The sequence below is a fragment of the Bactrocera tryoni genome, chromosome 3 (genome assembly GCF_016617805.1).
Source record: "Bactrocera tryoni isolate S06 chromosome 3, CSIRO_BtryS06_freeze2, whole genome shotgun sequence".
Taxonomy (NCBI): domain Eukaryota; kingdom Metazoa; phylum Arthropoda; class Insecta; order Diptera; family Tephritidae; genus Bactrocera; species Bactrocera tryoni.
Window position 1 is genome coordinate 7,242,652 of NC_052501.1, and position 16,701 is coordinate 7,259,352.

Consider the following 16,701-nt stretch of genomic DNA (forward strand, 5'->3'; position numbering starts at 1 on the left):
GAAGACTTCATGGGAAGCCTGTACCGTCAAAATACTAGTAAAGATTTCTAAATGAATTTATAGTTATAGAGATGAGGAGCCTCGTCATACCAAAGTTGAGTTCACATTCTAGCTCACGGGTACACGATTTGAAACATTCTTCTTTATCGTATGTTCCATTAGTATTTTCGTGCAATATTTCCTTTAATCTCGGATTTAATCAAAAGGTTTTAGCTGTACTTCCTTTTCATCCCCTCACAAGCTCTACTCAAAGCAAATTTTACTTTGAAAACCAGATTACTCACTTCTCATTCAATTTGTATGCAAATTTAAAGCTTCAAATGACATTTATCATTGCACACGTTTTACACTGAATTTCACACAAAAATGCATTTGTGAAATATAATTTATTTACATGCGCATATTTCCGATAATGACTGTTGCACTTATGCAAAATTCCTTTCGCAAAATTCACTTACATTTTATTCTCACGTATCGGAAACTTTGCGCTCAGACAAAAACTGCGATAAGTGACTGCAACTGCAAATGTCAAAAAACGAGAAATTCCTCGCTACAACAACTGCGACACAGCACAGAGCATGAGACAGCAAGAAACAATGCTGGCAGCCAGCGCTTCCCTAACGACGTCAGAAGGCAAGAACTTTGCGCAACAAAGGCATTTCCTAGCAACGCCGAGCAATTGTAAGCAATAACGGTTATGTCAGTGAAGAAACAAAAAAAATAGCAACAAGAATAAATAAATAAAAGCAACAAGCATATCAGCAACCGGAAATAAGAACTGAAATTGCGAATGAGCAAAAAAAAGCATACAGTGCGCGCATAAAAAGACGACGCAGTCACTTGTACGTGACGGAGTGACACGACAGCAAATAAGCAAGGAAGCAGAAAGGAAAAATATGCATTTCTTGTCGAATTCGGCACGCACTTTGATAGTAAGAATATTGTAGGAAAATAAAAAAAGGAATAAACGAACTTGAGCTTCTTTTTAATATTTTTTTTCGTTTTCCATAGAATTTATGACATTTTCGTTTTTTTATTATTTATTTAATATTTATCGAACATTATTTAAGGAAGTTAGGTTTTTAAGCAGAAGCACTTTGCTTAGTTGGAAAAGCACTGATTTTCACAATATTTTTCCAATTTTTTTTTTTTTTTTGAAATTTTAACAAAGCGAGAAAAAACGTCAACTTCGATAGCACCAAAGCTAAGGTGAATAACTTTCATAAATAAACAAATGTTCCACACAAACACTTGAATTTGAATCGGTCTGGAAACTATTTGCTTTAGATGTCCGAACTGAACAATTTCTTTGAATATTGAAGCGAGGCTTTCGTTTATAATCTTTGCCAAATTTTGTGAAGAAAACTTGTCACATTAAATTCTCCATACAAGGACCTGAGTTCAATCGGCGAGTTTGTATGGTAGCTATATGCTATAGCGGACCAATATTAGATGTTCCGACAAGTGAGCAGCTTCTTGGCAAGGAGAGTTCGTGCAATATTTACGATGGATATTTGGAAAAGTGAGGCTAGTTCGCGTATATATGACGGACGGACAGACGGACATGGCTAAATCCACTCAGCTCCTTACATTGATCATATATAATATATTTCAGAGCTGGAGTGTATCCATCCATTCGGATGACATGACCTAGCCAGAATAGGCTGTGTTTCTTAATTCACTGAATTATGCCAATGTCATTGTATATCTCGTACAGCTCATCGTTCCATCGACTGCGGTATTCGCCGTTGCCAATGGGTAAATCTTCCACAAACCTTTCTCTCGAAAACTCATAACGTCGACTCAACAGATGTTGTCAACGTCCATGCCTCCGCACCATATAGCAGGACGGGAATAATGATTGACTTATAGAGTTTAGTTTTTGTGCGTCGAGAGAAGACTTTACTTCCCAATTGCCTACTCAGCCCCAAGCAGCACATGTTGGCAAGAGTTGTTCTTGTTAATTTTGGTTCCAAGATGGACGAAATTATCTACAACTTCGAAGTTATGACTGCCAATAGTGCCGTGAGAACCAAGTCGCGACTGCAAAGACAGTTTGTTTGATGACAGCAGAAATATATTGTCTTGTCCTCGTTCACAGCCAGTCTAATGTGCTTGGCTTCCTTAGCTAGTCTAGAGAAAACATAACTTAATCAAAAGGTGGGTATTTCATCCGAAGCCGTTTTGTTCTTTCGCCTTCTCGATTTAGCTTGAATTTGAATAATGGAGGTTTTTTGGCCACCGACAGGATACTTGGTCCCAGGCTGGAAGAAGGGAGCTGTTTGAGCCACATATGAAGGAATCGTTTCTGGCCATTCCTAAGTGATTGATGCTCAGAGAGCTTTCCTTATTTGCATGAACTTCAACAGATCGCTCCATCCTCCATCATTTAAAGTTCAGCGGTCGGAAAAAAATCTCCTGAAATTATTTCAATATTATAATTAAAAAGTAATAGAAGACGGGTTTGGAGTTATGATTGAGTTGATTTTTTCACATTTCATATATGTTTGAACGACTTAGCAAATTTTTAAGTATATAATATCAGAGTATCAAATCATAACGTTTTAATCATTGTAAGGGTTTCTTGTACAGACGTATTCATACCTTCGGTATTTATATACCAGTTTTGTCCATTTTCTCAACATATTCGACGTAGCTGTTGCAAATACCATAAAAACCGAAAATTTCAGTTTTTGTCCTAAAAAAATATGCCACAGATACTAACTGTTTTCCTAGTTTTACTCAAAAGTAATGAACACCCTAATATATACATACATATATATATATGTGTAAGCAGCTCTTTAGTATTAATAAATTTTAGTTAAGTGAAGATTTTCATAGCCATAAATATTATACATACATATATATATATATAGATATATGTATGTCTATATGTTTGCAGTTTCTTGTTAATATATTCCCTTTTGCCCAAGGTATCTGCATGTCTTTTATTGGATGGTTGCGCACATTAAAATCCCATTAGTGTGCGACAAGTTGCCTGGATTTGCAGTTTCATATTGGTAAAGCATTAGCAAAGGCAAGAGATGATGCTGTGTTATAGTATTTGTGCTTTATTTATTACAAAAAACATTTTTATTTTCCTAATATTTAAACACAATATATTAAACAGCTTTTTCGGGTCAGAATTTACGCTTTAACTCCGGCTCATTGTGGACTTCAGAATGTGTATGGTTAAAAAACTGAATTAATAAGGTCTTCAAACACGCCAACATTTTTTTTTCTAATTCCTAAATTTATTTACCGTTAAGAGAGCTTCTTTTATGCACATATATAACAACTGTATATACTTGTATATATTTTCTTCTCATATATATCACATACCATGCACCGTCATTTATTTCCGCAAGCAAAAACCATTCGCGATTACCTGAACGCACGAATCATGCACTTGCTTATCAGCACGCTGCTATCTAACTCACACTCCAGCTAATGACATATTAGCGGAATTTATTATTATCAAATCAATTACACTACACGCCTTTCATTGACGGCCACTTGGGCCATGCTAACGCCAGCGCTGCCTCCACCGCTTGCCTACGGACGCGCTGACAAACTTTCGCAATTTATAATTTCGCAGCAAATAAATGTCACAGCCAATGCTGATGCGCACATATTCACATAAATGTGTGTGTGTGCGCGCGAGTGTTTGGGTCTTAAGTTGATTGGTGGGCGGTTTTGCGGGTACACCATGGCGTATGCGTGTCATTAACACGCAGACAGTTCATAAACGTGTCACCGCTAGCAAAAAACACCTGTGCGTGAGTACGGTATTTGTGTGTGTATGTGTCTGTATGTATGTGAACTGTGTAGTTTTAATTAAAACTTGCGTGCTATGAATATGTGTCATAGACACAAAGGAACTAATGAACCTACATACGATAATATACCGCTACGCTTATGTATATATACATATATATATATATGTGTGTGTGTGTGTGTGTGTTTTTGCTCATATGAATGATGTGCAAAAACATTTTGACAAACATTTAATTAAAATGCAAAGATAAATTTAATTAAGGAAGCAAATATAAAAACGAAATACAATAATAAAACCAACAAACAGCTAAAGAAGTTGGCATAAACAATGCAGCATAATACAGGCAGGCAGTTATAAAGATTATTAGAAATAAAACTGCTGTTTTCATGCACACATTTGGACATATAAATATTTTAGAAATGTATATCCTGTGCAGAAAAGCTTTTAACAACCAGTAAGGAACATATAAGGTATATACAAGTGAAAAATTGATCAACGTGAGGAATTGAATGGATTTAGCTATGTCGGTCTGTCCCACGGTTTTAGAGATATTTATATGAAATTTGGCATACATCGTTTTCTTTCCAAGAGTCGCCTCATTTGTCGGCGCCACCGATATTGGATCACTATAGCATATAGCTGCCATACAAACTGACCGATCAAAAGCATGTTTTTGTATGGAAAGCTTGTTTAATTGACGACATACCATCACCAAATTTGGCATATCTTATTTTCCAGATCAACGCTATAATCTTAGAGAAAATTGTTCGAATCGGTTCACTTTAACGCATAGTTGTCATATAAACTGACGAAAAAAATCTAATTTTTGTAAGAAAAACTTCTATACTTGACAAGATACCTTGGCCAAACTCGGCACATCTTATTTTCGAGTGCAACGCTATAATCTCTGAGAAAATTATTTTGAACGGTTGACTCTAAAATATAGTTGGCATACAAACTAATCGATCAAAATTCAGCTCTTATTAGGAAAACTTTTGTGTTTGACAAGATATCTGAAAAAAATTTTGGCATAGATTGCTTTCCAAGGCGACTCCACAAACTTCGAAAAAATTATTCAGATCGGACCACTACAGTATATAGCTACCATACAAATTGACGCATTAAAATCAAATTTTTGTATAGAAAACTTGTTCAGTTAACGATACGGTCTGCAAGAAATCTCGCTTCTTCACTTTTCTGCTATAAAAAATTCAGCTGTGATGGGTATTAAAGCCTCGGTGCTGTCGAAGTTAAGTTTTTGTCATGTTATTACCAACAGTTGTTGCTCTTTTCGAGAATTATTTCAATATTTTCAATGAAAATCTCTGATTTATGCTTGCATTATTGTTGTTGTTATTGTTGTGATAATATAATTTCAATGTGCTGTGACATTTTGCATTTCATTTGATTATTGATAAAGCTCATTGCTTTAATGCCACTGTCATTCAGCGTTCAATTGTCTCTCATGAAAGTGTCTGCCCGTGACAGCTTTTGTCAATGGTATTGTTTTTGCAATTGTCAAATGCTCTGCAAAAGCATTGTCGAAGTGTTGTGACGGCTGACAAATTTAAATATTCACTCAATTGTTTATGTGGCGCTAGTGTCCACCCACATGTACTGACAAAGAGTAAGTGTGTGTGTAGCAAATGTAGCTGGCAGTTGATGTGTGGCGCAAGCGTATGTGTGTGTGCATGTGCAAAATAATGTGACAGTCGAGTGTCCTAGATAAATGCTTAATGTGTATGTGCTTAAACATTTTGCATTGACAACCATATTTTGCCATAATAAATAATCCATAAATAAATGAAAGAGTCAGTGCCGAGTAAGCCTTGAGTTAAAGTGGATTTACTGAGTTAATTTCACAATTGTTTGCTATTAAATATTAAATAATAATTATTTCTACCGTAGACTTAGATATTTTTATTTCTATAGCCATATATATTTCTTGTAAGAATGCGCTGAGTTCTCAAACGACTTTTAATTAAGTTCGCTTTCAAAATATTTGCTTAACAAAATTTGTAAATTGTTTAATTCTATTTAATTTTATGCTCTGCATTATAAAGATCTCCCCCTTTTCTTGCTTAATTTCCTCCATCATTACTTGCTTTGCATAAACGCAGCTGCGGCTGAACAATTTCGTTGAAATGACACTCCAGTGGCTTCAACTGGGGAAATGTGTGTACAAAAAAAAAAAAACAAAACACAAAAAAGTTGGGGAAAAAGTTTAAAAGGCATAAGAAAAACAATAAAGAAATTTGCATATGCTTAAAATATTCATACAGATAATTCAACGCTGAGCGGCGCTTTGGGATAATTCGTCGAACGGGAAGTTGCGTACAAACAATGAGCGCTTGTATAGATACACATCCATTTTACAGTCTTACATATATATTGGAATATATTATAAAATACATACATACATATAATCGTGCTTATACATACAAATACATGATAAAAAGACTTACATACACATTCCTTTGCTTGTTTACGGATATAACACACCCCATACAGCGAGAGTTACGTATACGCCGCGTATATCCTGAATTAAGTTAAGTTCCCAGAGGTTTTTCTGTTTTTGTTATTTTCTTTTCTTGATTTTGTTAATGCCCTGCAGAAAATTCATGATTTCGACAAATTAATACAACAAAATTAGTTATACATACTTCGTTTTACAGCTGGCGATAAAGTATGAGAAATTCAAAGAAAATAATTTAAAACAAGCTAATATTGTACCTCAGAGGGCCTTTTGACAACTTTGTCCCTTTCATACTTTATCTTATTAAAATTAAAATTCAAACAAAGTTATGGCCTTAATTGAGCCCTAAGTGGCAGCACTCTTATTTATTTTATTATTAAAATATATAAAAGATGCCAAAATAAGGAAATCAGTTGCTTTTTATAAATGCGGAAGATAATTTTAATTGTACCGAAAATAGGTACACTAAGAGTACCGTAATTCGGTACAAATTAGAGGACCGTGGTGTGGTAGAAAAGTATAAAGTACCTAAACAACGCATTGAAAATAACTTAGTTTAGGTAACTTAAAAATGTTACAATTCAATTCGAATTAGAGTACCGTAATTCGGTAGAAAAAAAATTACCAGAATATAAAGTGTGCACAAATTATTTTGAAAATCACTTTATTGAATGTAGGTAAACAAAATACCGTAATTCGATACGAATAAAAGTACTGCTATTCGGTACAAAACACTTACTGAAATATAAAGAGCGCACGAATCACTTTGAAATTAGAGAAACGTGTTTTGGAAGAAAGACTATTAACAAAGTATAAAGTGCTTCAACGTTAATGTGGAAATATTTTAATTTAGGTACATATACTAAAAAAGCTGCATTATATTACGAATTATAGTACCGTGATTAGATAGAAAAAAATTTACCAGAATATAAATTGCGTACAAATTATTTTGAAATTTATTTTATTCAATGTAGGAAAAAAAGTTACCGTAATTCGGTACAAGAAAACTTACTAATATATAAAGTGCATACAAATCGCTTTAAATATTACTTAATTTAGGTAAAATTAAAGTATCATAATTCGGTAACGAATAAAGTACCATGTTTCGGTACAAATTTTTTTAAAAATATAAAGTGCGTAAATATTGCCTTTAACATTACTTAACTAATAGTACGTAGAATAAAAGTACCGAAATTCGATACAATAAAATTCCAGGAAACATAAAGTGACTCAATGGAACTGAAGACATGATAAAATGGTATTTTCTCTTCAGAGACAACATATTTATTTTTATTGGTATATTGAATTGTAGCCTATTTAGAAGAAACTAATTTAGCTCTAAATACATTACTATTGATTGCCGTGTATTTCCCTGCAGGGCAGTGCTTAGTGTGTCACTTGTAAACTCGTACACTTAATGCGCATTGCCGCCCTACGCAGCGGTCGACCACATCGCCTTTTTACTTTTCCCTTTTTGTAACACCATTAAAAACTGGGTCAGCAGCACATTGTGTCGTTTGTCGTTTGCCACTGGTTGATAGCCGGAATAGTTGGTCGCAAACACCAAACCGCAGTGCCAGCATGCGGCTGCTATTATTGTTGTTTTTGTTTAAAAATTGTTTTATTTCATTTTAATTTTTCGTAACTGTTATCGCTAGCTTGAGCTGCCATTACCGTTACTTCAGCTGCCGCCTGTCAGTCACTGACTGGCATGACGCAACTCCAAATGTCACTTTAGCCAACACAAGTGTGACCATCCGTTTTTGTTTTTTTAATTTTATCATACGCCATTTTATTTTATATCATTTGATTTTTATTTTATTTGTATATTACTGTTTCAGCTGTCCGTCGCAGCAACTGGCTTTTGGAGACCAGCATGCCCACACACACATGAATATGTTAAAATGTGTGCACGCATTATTCCCTTTAACGGCATTTGCCACTTTGTCCCATTTGCATTATGCTGGCGGTCCTTCTGCCGCACTCACACATACACTCACATGCACACTATGCAGCATTTTTGTTAGAGTTCAGCGTAGTAGTGGAGGCAGTAGTTTCCATTATTGTTGGTGGCTTGCCTACGTCTCCTTGCCATTCGGCTTAATGGCCCCCTCGGTGCGGCGACCATAAGAGACACTCAAAAGCGTCGCAACATAGCGCGGAACACATTACATCTTATCACGTGACTGACATTTTAATATTGCATACGGTCATCCTTCTCGTAGCAGCTGTACAGACTTTTCCCTTTGTTTGCGTGCGTGTGTGTGTGCGTTTATTATTTGTTTGCCGTAAACTATTGCATTGTTTTGTTGTTGGCTCAGCGCTACTTTGTGAAATTGAAAACTTCTTTTAGCGTTATATTCTATTATTTTTTAATGTTTTTTTGCTTTATGCATATGTTTTTTTTAAATATTTCATTTAATTATTATTACGATTTTTTTCTTTTCGTCTCAACTGACCACCTTTGTGCTGGAAAAGAGAAAATTAAATTAAGCACTTTGTTTGTTTGGCTTGCGGTATTTAAATTGCTTTATTTACTTTGCTTTCATTTCTATTAATATTTTGTGCTATTTTGGCTGTGCCAGCTGCTTTTTATATGCTTAACTCTCATATATTTTTTTCTGGTCCGCATGGCGTATGAGTGACATGCAAAAGTCTACATTTCAAGAATTCATGGCACTTTTTGAAATATTATATATTATTAAATATCCTTCAAAAACCCATTATAAATTTAAGTTTCGAGCTCGGTAGGCGATATTTCGTGTACAGAATCTAGTATCAAATTTAATCCGGACTGACAAAGAAACTTCAATTTCTCGTGTTTAATACAAATCTTATCATCGCCGTCAAAAGAGGTCAATATAAACGTGTCAAGGCTAAGTCTAATTTTCTAACTCTCATATCTAATTTTGCTGCCTTAAGAGTTTTTAGCAATTTTATTTCGGTATCAGCTCAGTTTTGAAGCTTAATTACCTAAATTTTTGAATAGTTTCGACGTTATGTGCTAAACCCATGTCTCGTACACACAAATGTTTTGTTTCATGAATGAAAAGACTCCACCTATATCGGTTGGCATCGCTTTTACGACCTCTACTCGATTCCAGCTTAGCATTCACACGCTTCATACTTGAAACATTAACCAAAAAATTAACAAAAACTTTATCCACAAAATTAACCAAAACATTAACCAAAACATTAACCAAAACATTAACCAAAATATTAACCAAAATGTGTTGACTCGATCCATAAAATATTTTGAGAGCCGCTGCTTTCTCTCTACTGTAAACATGATGATTTTGAAGTACTGTTTCTTAAATTTTTTCATTGTTATCGGCTTAACAGAGATAGATGGGCGACTTGCTTGAGACAAGCTTTCGCCGAATTAACTTATTACCACTTTTTCAAAACAAACTTCACGCTAATGTATATAGCCACTGCTTAAAATATGAAAAAAAAAGTAACAAAACCTTTCTTTCTTATACCAGCTTCTGCTGTCAAAGCATACTCCTCAAAAATAACCAAAAATTTCATCAACTTAAGTAGTTTGGAGTGCGCTTTCATCAATTCCTATAATCACTCTAATTGGCATACAAATTTCAGCTAATCTACAGTTATACAATGAGCTAAGCGCTGCATGCCAGCTTGATTTCTCAGCGTGCAGTTTGCCAATTGCAATTTAATCAGCTAATCAATTATGTGCAAACTGCAAATATGGAGACCTCAACCGCTGCAATAGCGCTTAGAGTGACTCGTTAGCACAGTCAGAAACTCGGTGCAAGCAAACGAAAGGAACAACATGTGAGCTCAGGTGGAATGCAGTAGCCAAATGCTGCACCAATAAGTGGTTGCAAATTGATTTGATTTCGTATTGAGGAACTTAGCTGGATTTCTGCGCAGTTGCTGGTGGAAAGCATGCTGGCGGAATGTAGCCCAATTCCATGAACATACCCAGAAAATGGTATTAAATAGGAAATTATGATTTTAGCTGCTTCTGATGAGAGTGCGCTCGTTTCACTTGACGAAAGTTAAGTGTAATTAAGTAGAAGTACAAATTTCGAAGTTAGTTAGCCAGAATATGGTAATTAATTGCGAAGTCAGCAGTTATCTCATAATATAGAGGAAAATAGATTTTTAAAATAAGTTGAGTCTTATTTTTGCTTTTCTATATGAGGTTAGTTTAGGTTAAAAGATTGGTTCAGACAAGGCTTTCAGTTGAACAGCTTATAATGCTAGTCTGTTGTGCTACCTAAGATTCCTATATAACTGATCATAAAGACCCTTATGAATCGTCAAATCATTGTGCTTATCCTAAATTTTTTGAAGCCTTAATGTCCGTTTCAGTTATATCACCTGGTTTGCTGAAGGAATAACTGTTGCGATGTTTTAACTTCAGTCCTTGAAAAGCTGGACAATGGAGTTGAAAGTGCCTGTATGTTTCCAATTCTCTTTCTTTCTTACAATTTTTACAATTTGCATGCGATAGATTTTTAGCCCAACCACATGAATGCCCAATTGAAAGGGTCCAGGAAAAATTTCTAGAATTGCGCAGTGTTTGGTAGATTAAAACTAAGCTTGACGGAAAGCTCTTTACAGCAAACTCTCACACCAACCTTGCCTTCTACCTTTGATCGAAATGGTGAAGAACTCTCTATGTCTCTTCTCCAGCGATTTCTCCGGTTCAGCACACTAAAGCTAAGCTTGGCGGAGAGCTTCTTAGAGAAATCTCTCCCAGCAACATTACCTTCTAACTTCGACACATCGGTGAGAAAACTCAGAACGTATTTTCTTCAGCGACTTCCCCCATTCATATATTTCTTGTTGGTAGAGCAACAGCCACTAGGAGTAGCCTCTACGACGCAATAGTCCAAGTTACCTATGTATATAAAATTATATGGTTGTTTTTTATTTCTCGACCAAGTTGTGTCTCTGATTTCTATTAATTTTACTTTTCCAATAATGTGAACTTTCACTCAGAAATATATTTAAATTGAATGAAATTCTGTCCTTTAAACTTTATACTATTAGATGACCTTGATCAGATGATACGACGATAGGTAGTACGTAATGAAAATGAACTTGGCTTTGTAGCCGATCAAAGGCTGACTTCTTTCCTGATATAATTTATCAAATGTTTAACGGCTCTATAATAAGATACTAATCTCAGTCCCGTTTAATTCTTAGGGTGAGTACATACTGGCGCTTACAACCAAATTGCAACTTATCTCCAACCAATACTGATTTAATTTTATATTTTTTTAAATTTATTTTCAATATAAAACTCCAAAGCTTAAACAGCAAATATCAATTCCCGTTACTGGCTTCTCCACCATTATTATTAATTTCCATCGTCGTACTCGTTTAACATGCAAATAATTGCATGTGGTGCTTTTGTGGCATGCCACATTTTAATTGCAAAAGAACTCTTGCAGTCGGCACACAAATAATCACGTGCACACGATTTGTCATGTTAAATGAAATATTTAACACATTAAATGTGCAATTTGCATCAAGTGTCATTTAGCAAACACCAAACAATTAATGCGCGGCTACAAGGTATTTAAAACAATCAGCTGAAAATGTTACCTGATATAATTAATACTTCAGTTTTGTATTTAATTATATAAAGAGCATACAGTTGCACAACAAGTGAAACGCTACAGACAATATTTTGAAAACAAAGTGGCTTGACACTGAACTGATAACCTCGCTTTGTTCGCTGACTAATTTTTGGAACTGATAAGATTCTAAAACCACTCGTGAGCTTCGCCCTCTAACATTGTTGATGATTAGTGTGTGGGTGAAAATATAAACCTATATGGTAGTATGCTGATTAAATAAATATTTAGAAAGTATTTATATAAACTTATTAGTCTTACTGATAACCCTTCATCGTTTATGCAAGTCGCTATATAATGTAAAAACACTTGAACATTCCTCGAAACAAATATATATCTGTATATACATATATGTATGTACATACATATGTAAATAAATAAAGACGCGACTACGTCTGATTCGAATTATTGTGTTAAAGTTTGATTAATTTCAGAGGTGTCTGATAAACTGGTTGAATATACATACTCTCCGCTGACAGTATTATTTTTACAACTAATTGTTAACCTTATAATTAGTTAAAACAGTGAAATTTAGTAATGAATTTATACTAATTAAATACATTAGCATTTATTAAGCGTGAATTTAATAATTGTTTTCCAGTTTAAGATACATCGCTTTATGCTTCCTTCCTTCCTAGCTTCACTGCGGGTACCAAATGTGAAACCCAATATTAGGCACAATCTTGTAATCATTACGTGACGACCTAAATATAAGATACATTTTTCGACTACTGTAAAGAAGCCACTCATCTTTGAGTTTGAGATACTTTCATTATTATAATTTTGGCAATAGCACAACTTTGATTGCAATTCTTTATCTCTCCTATTGAGTTAAATTTATCAATACTTCTCCTATTGAGCTAAAGTTATCATGTAATCTACTATTACGGTTAATATTTCCATTACAGTGCTACTATAAGCATTTTAATTTAACTTCTATTTCTGTACTACTTATTGTGGTATCAGTAATTGTGCTATAAAAGTGCTATTATAATTTATTTAATTTAACATTACCGATAATTGAAGTATATTTATTATGTATTTTAATTACAAGTACTCTTTAGTATATAAACTTAATAGTAATATATTTGATATTATTTACGTTAAACAACATGTTTGTTCTAGGTATTATGATTACCATTACAATTACGCATAGTAAATACCTTATTACCATTGATTTATTTATCATTGCTAGCATATATTATAAGATATGACAGATGATTTCTACTGTAATTGCAAACAAAATTACTATTAAATACCATTAGTATGGCAATTGCCATTACTATCCAAATTACCAATACCAATCCAACTACAATTATCTTTCTTTTACTTGTTGAAAGCTTGTTTTCAATTGCAATCACAGTAACTATACCCAATAATAAATTTAAAAAACATGCGCGTTCTAGGTATTCGGATTACCATTACAATTACCTATACCAATACTATCAAAATTACCATTACTTATTTTATTGCTGCTAAAAATGCATATTACGTTCATTAAAATCAGAATTATCATTATATCTTCTAATGCAATTATATTATAATTACAATTACTTTTAAATTTATTTATATTTTACATACATATGAACTCCACTTTTACATTGCAGTCGCAATAACTACTGCTAAAGTTGCAATAAGCAACACGCTTGTTCTGGGAATTACAATTACCATTACAATTATCAGTACCATTACCACCACAATTACGAGTACAATTACTTTATTTATAACTGCTAAAAACTATTGACACGTAGATTGAAATTACAAGTACCAATTACATTTCTTCTGTAATTATATTTACAATTACTGAAAAAATTACTAATGCCATTTTAGCACCATTACGTTTCTTTTACTTATTACGAGCCTGTTAGAATTACAATTACAATAACTATAGCCAATATTACAATAAAAACTTGCTTTTATTAGGTATTCGGATTACCATTAAAATTATTTATTACTAATTAACTTTATTACTGTTAAGAAATGTTATATCATACATTAAAATTACAATTATCATATCTATAGCTAATGTTGCATTAAGCATCATCTAGGTTCTATAAATTACGATTACCATTACTATTATCAGTACCATTACCACTACAATTACAATTACTTTATTTCTTACTGCCAAAATTGATTATCACACTTATTCAGATTATAACTACCACTAGCATTTCTTCTGTAATTACATTTACAATTATTATTAAAATTACTAATACCATTACTACCCCAATTTTCTTTGTTTTACTTCTTACGAGACTATTATAATTACAATTAAAATAACTAGAGCTAATTTTGCAATAAGCATCATCCTTGTTCTATAAATTACACCTACCATTACCATTATCAGTACCATTACCACCACAATTACAATTACTTTATTTATTACTGCCAAAATAGATAATAACAATTTTTCAAATTTTAATTAACTTTATCATTCCTAATCTACTATTATAATTATTACAATTACTTCTTAAAATACCAATACCATTACTACCACAATAATCTTAAATCTTTTACTTCTTAGTCTCACAACTAAAATTACTATTACTTCTACTATTCTATCACAATTACAATTACAATCACCATTCCAATTACCATTATTATTCGTGTCATTGCAATTCAAAACACATTGTCGTTTTATTATTCACCATAAATCTTGTCAACTTTGCCCCCCCTGACAACGCAATCGCGCTATCAGCTTGCTTGCCCATAAAACTTATCCCTTAAATCAGAGAGACACATTGAAAAGCCACTCGACAAACACTTTCAATCCAACAAATTTAAACAATTTAATTGCAAATTCAATTCGCCTCAACTACTTAATTACTTACAGCATTTGCATTTGTTATGACAATTGTGCAATAAGTTCACTCGATTTATATCTGCTAACGTCAACAATACCTAATTGCATACACTCGTATGCATATGTATATGTATGTATTAGTGGATTAGTGATGTGTGAGCGCATTTATTGAATATTTAATGGGACCGTTAATACTTGTACTATATATAGACATAATAAATTTAATTGAATAATTACATATGGTACTCATACTAATTTAAAATTTACTTTGTGTTTTGATTTTCAGAATTACGGAAAATTCGATTAACACGATTTGCGGTTTAACAATAAAGCAAAATGGTGAGTTGAAATGAAATTTTCTAGGTAGAAATTTAATGCATCTCAGTTATATGATAAGATGATTGTGATTTGAGTAATTTTAATGGAATTTACGAGTATTTGAAGTTGTTAGTTAAACTTGGTCTCCGATGTGTAAAATTATCGATAATAATTTTTGAACACGGAGACATGATTTTTGGGTTTAAAGCTAGTGACTGATATAAAAACTATTTAAATTTATCGCTTTGGTATATTTTGGGTAGTCGAAAAAGTCTTTTCATATTTGTAATCAACCTTCAACTCTTTGAATTCTTCTCTTTGTTATGCAAACATTTCAAAACATAGCAAATTGCTTCACTATTTTCACTCATTTTTGAACAGCTGTAACTCCCCGAATCTAATTAATTTTTTTTGGTTGAATGAAGCTTAAAATCTCCCCTTTCCAACACTATATAGTATGACGCAACGTGATTGGTAGCACTGGAGATATACGAAATCTCTTGCCAAAATACGAATAGACTTTTTCGACTACACAATATTTTCACTACTTCTCTCTCTCTTTAGTATATTTCCTACTATGTTTCTTTCTCTTTTGAACTATAGTTAACCTCTGATGTATTTTCCACGCTTTTGTCGCTCGATTCTAAGAAGTTACTCACTATAATTAACAACAGAAATCACACAGTGTCTCTTGTCTCATTTCACTCTCAGTATCACTCTCAGTATCCTTTATTTATCTTTTTTCTTAAGTAAGCGCCCAAAGAGCGGAAATAACTAATTAAGTTCTCTAAAATCACAAGTTAATTAGCTGCGAAAAATGTTGTGCCAACTAAGAAAGCTCTCCCTCATTATAGCCAAAACAACACGCGCGCTGTTATTTCAGCAATTAGAAAGAAAAGAAAAGAAAAGAAAAAGAGCAATTAGAATGGAAAATTTAGAGAAAGAGACCCAAAATGACAAATTACAAAGCAAGCAACTGCTTGAAATCACAGCAAAGAAAGCGTGCAATGAAAATTCGAAGTTAATAAAAGCACGAAATAAACACGAAATTTAAAATTAAGTTTGTTTTTATCGTTGTTGCTCTTTTTCTTGTTCTTATTTGAGGGAAGGACAGCAGCAGAATGAGCTGACTCAAGCAGACGCCAGTCATTAGTCACAATTACGGGAGTGCAATAAAACGCTGACATACATAAGTATTTATAAGCGCAACTTCACCGGAGCAAAGCCAAGTTGAAAGTGCATAAATGCGTAATAAATTTTCCAATTTCAAATCTGAAATGTTCACTTGGCGCCAATGACTTAATTCTCACATAATAATTAACGAAAATCGAAAATTTCTATTTTTGTCGCAGTAAATTGCGCTGAGTTTCATCAAATTTAATATTCAAGGCCTAAAATTAACTGTGAGTGCGTATTTATAACCTAAAAATATAGCTGCAATTAATTGTGCATTGACGTCACTGTTATATTTCAGGCAATTTTTGGTATTCTAATTAGGTGTTGAAATTTCGCTGCAAGCAGGTTTTATGTTTCAAATACTCCTATAAATACTTTTATATAAAGCTGTGTGTGTAATCAGATTTTTTTGTAATTTTATTCATTCTAAATGACGCCAGTGAGTTGTGTGTGTAAAACTCAGAAAGTTTAAAACAAGCTTACTCAGTTGTTAGCCAGCTATTTACACTCATACAATGTATGGTATTTATAAATG

The 16,701-nt window shown here is 33.2% G+C and overlaps 1 protein-coding gene across 2 annotated transcripts in view; it reads left to right on the forward strand.

Annotated features, from left to right (window-relative positions):
• LOC120773042 overlaps positions 1-16,701 on the forward strand; it is a 364,532-nt gene that overhangs the window by 205,186 nt on the left and 142,645 nt on the right. For both annotated transcript variants that reach the window (XM_040101971.1, XM_040101972.1), the window contains one exon: positions 14,959-15,011. The gene's annotated coding sequence lies outside the window, so the exon portion shown is untranslated. The remainder of the gene's footprint in view (positions 1-14,958; positions 15,012-16,701) is intronic.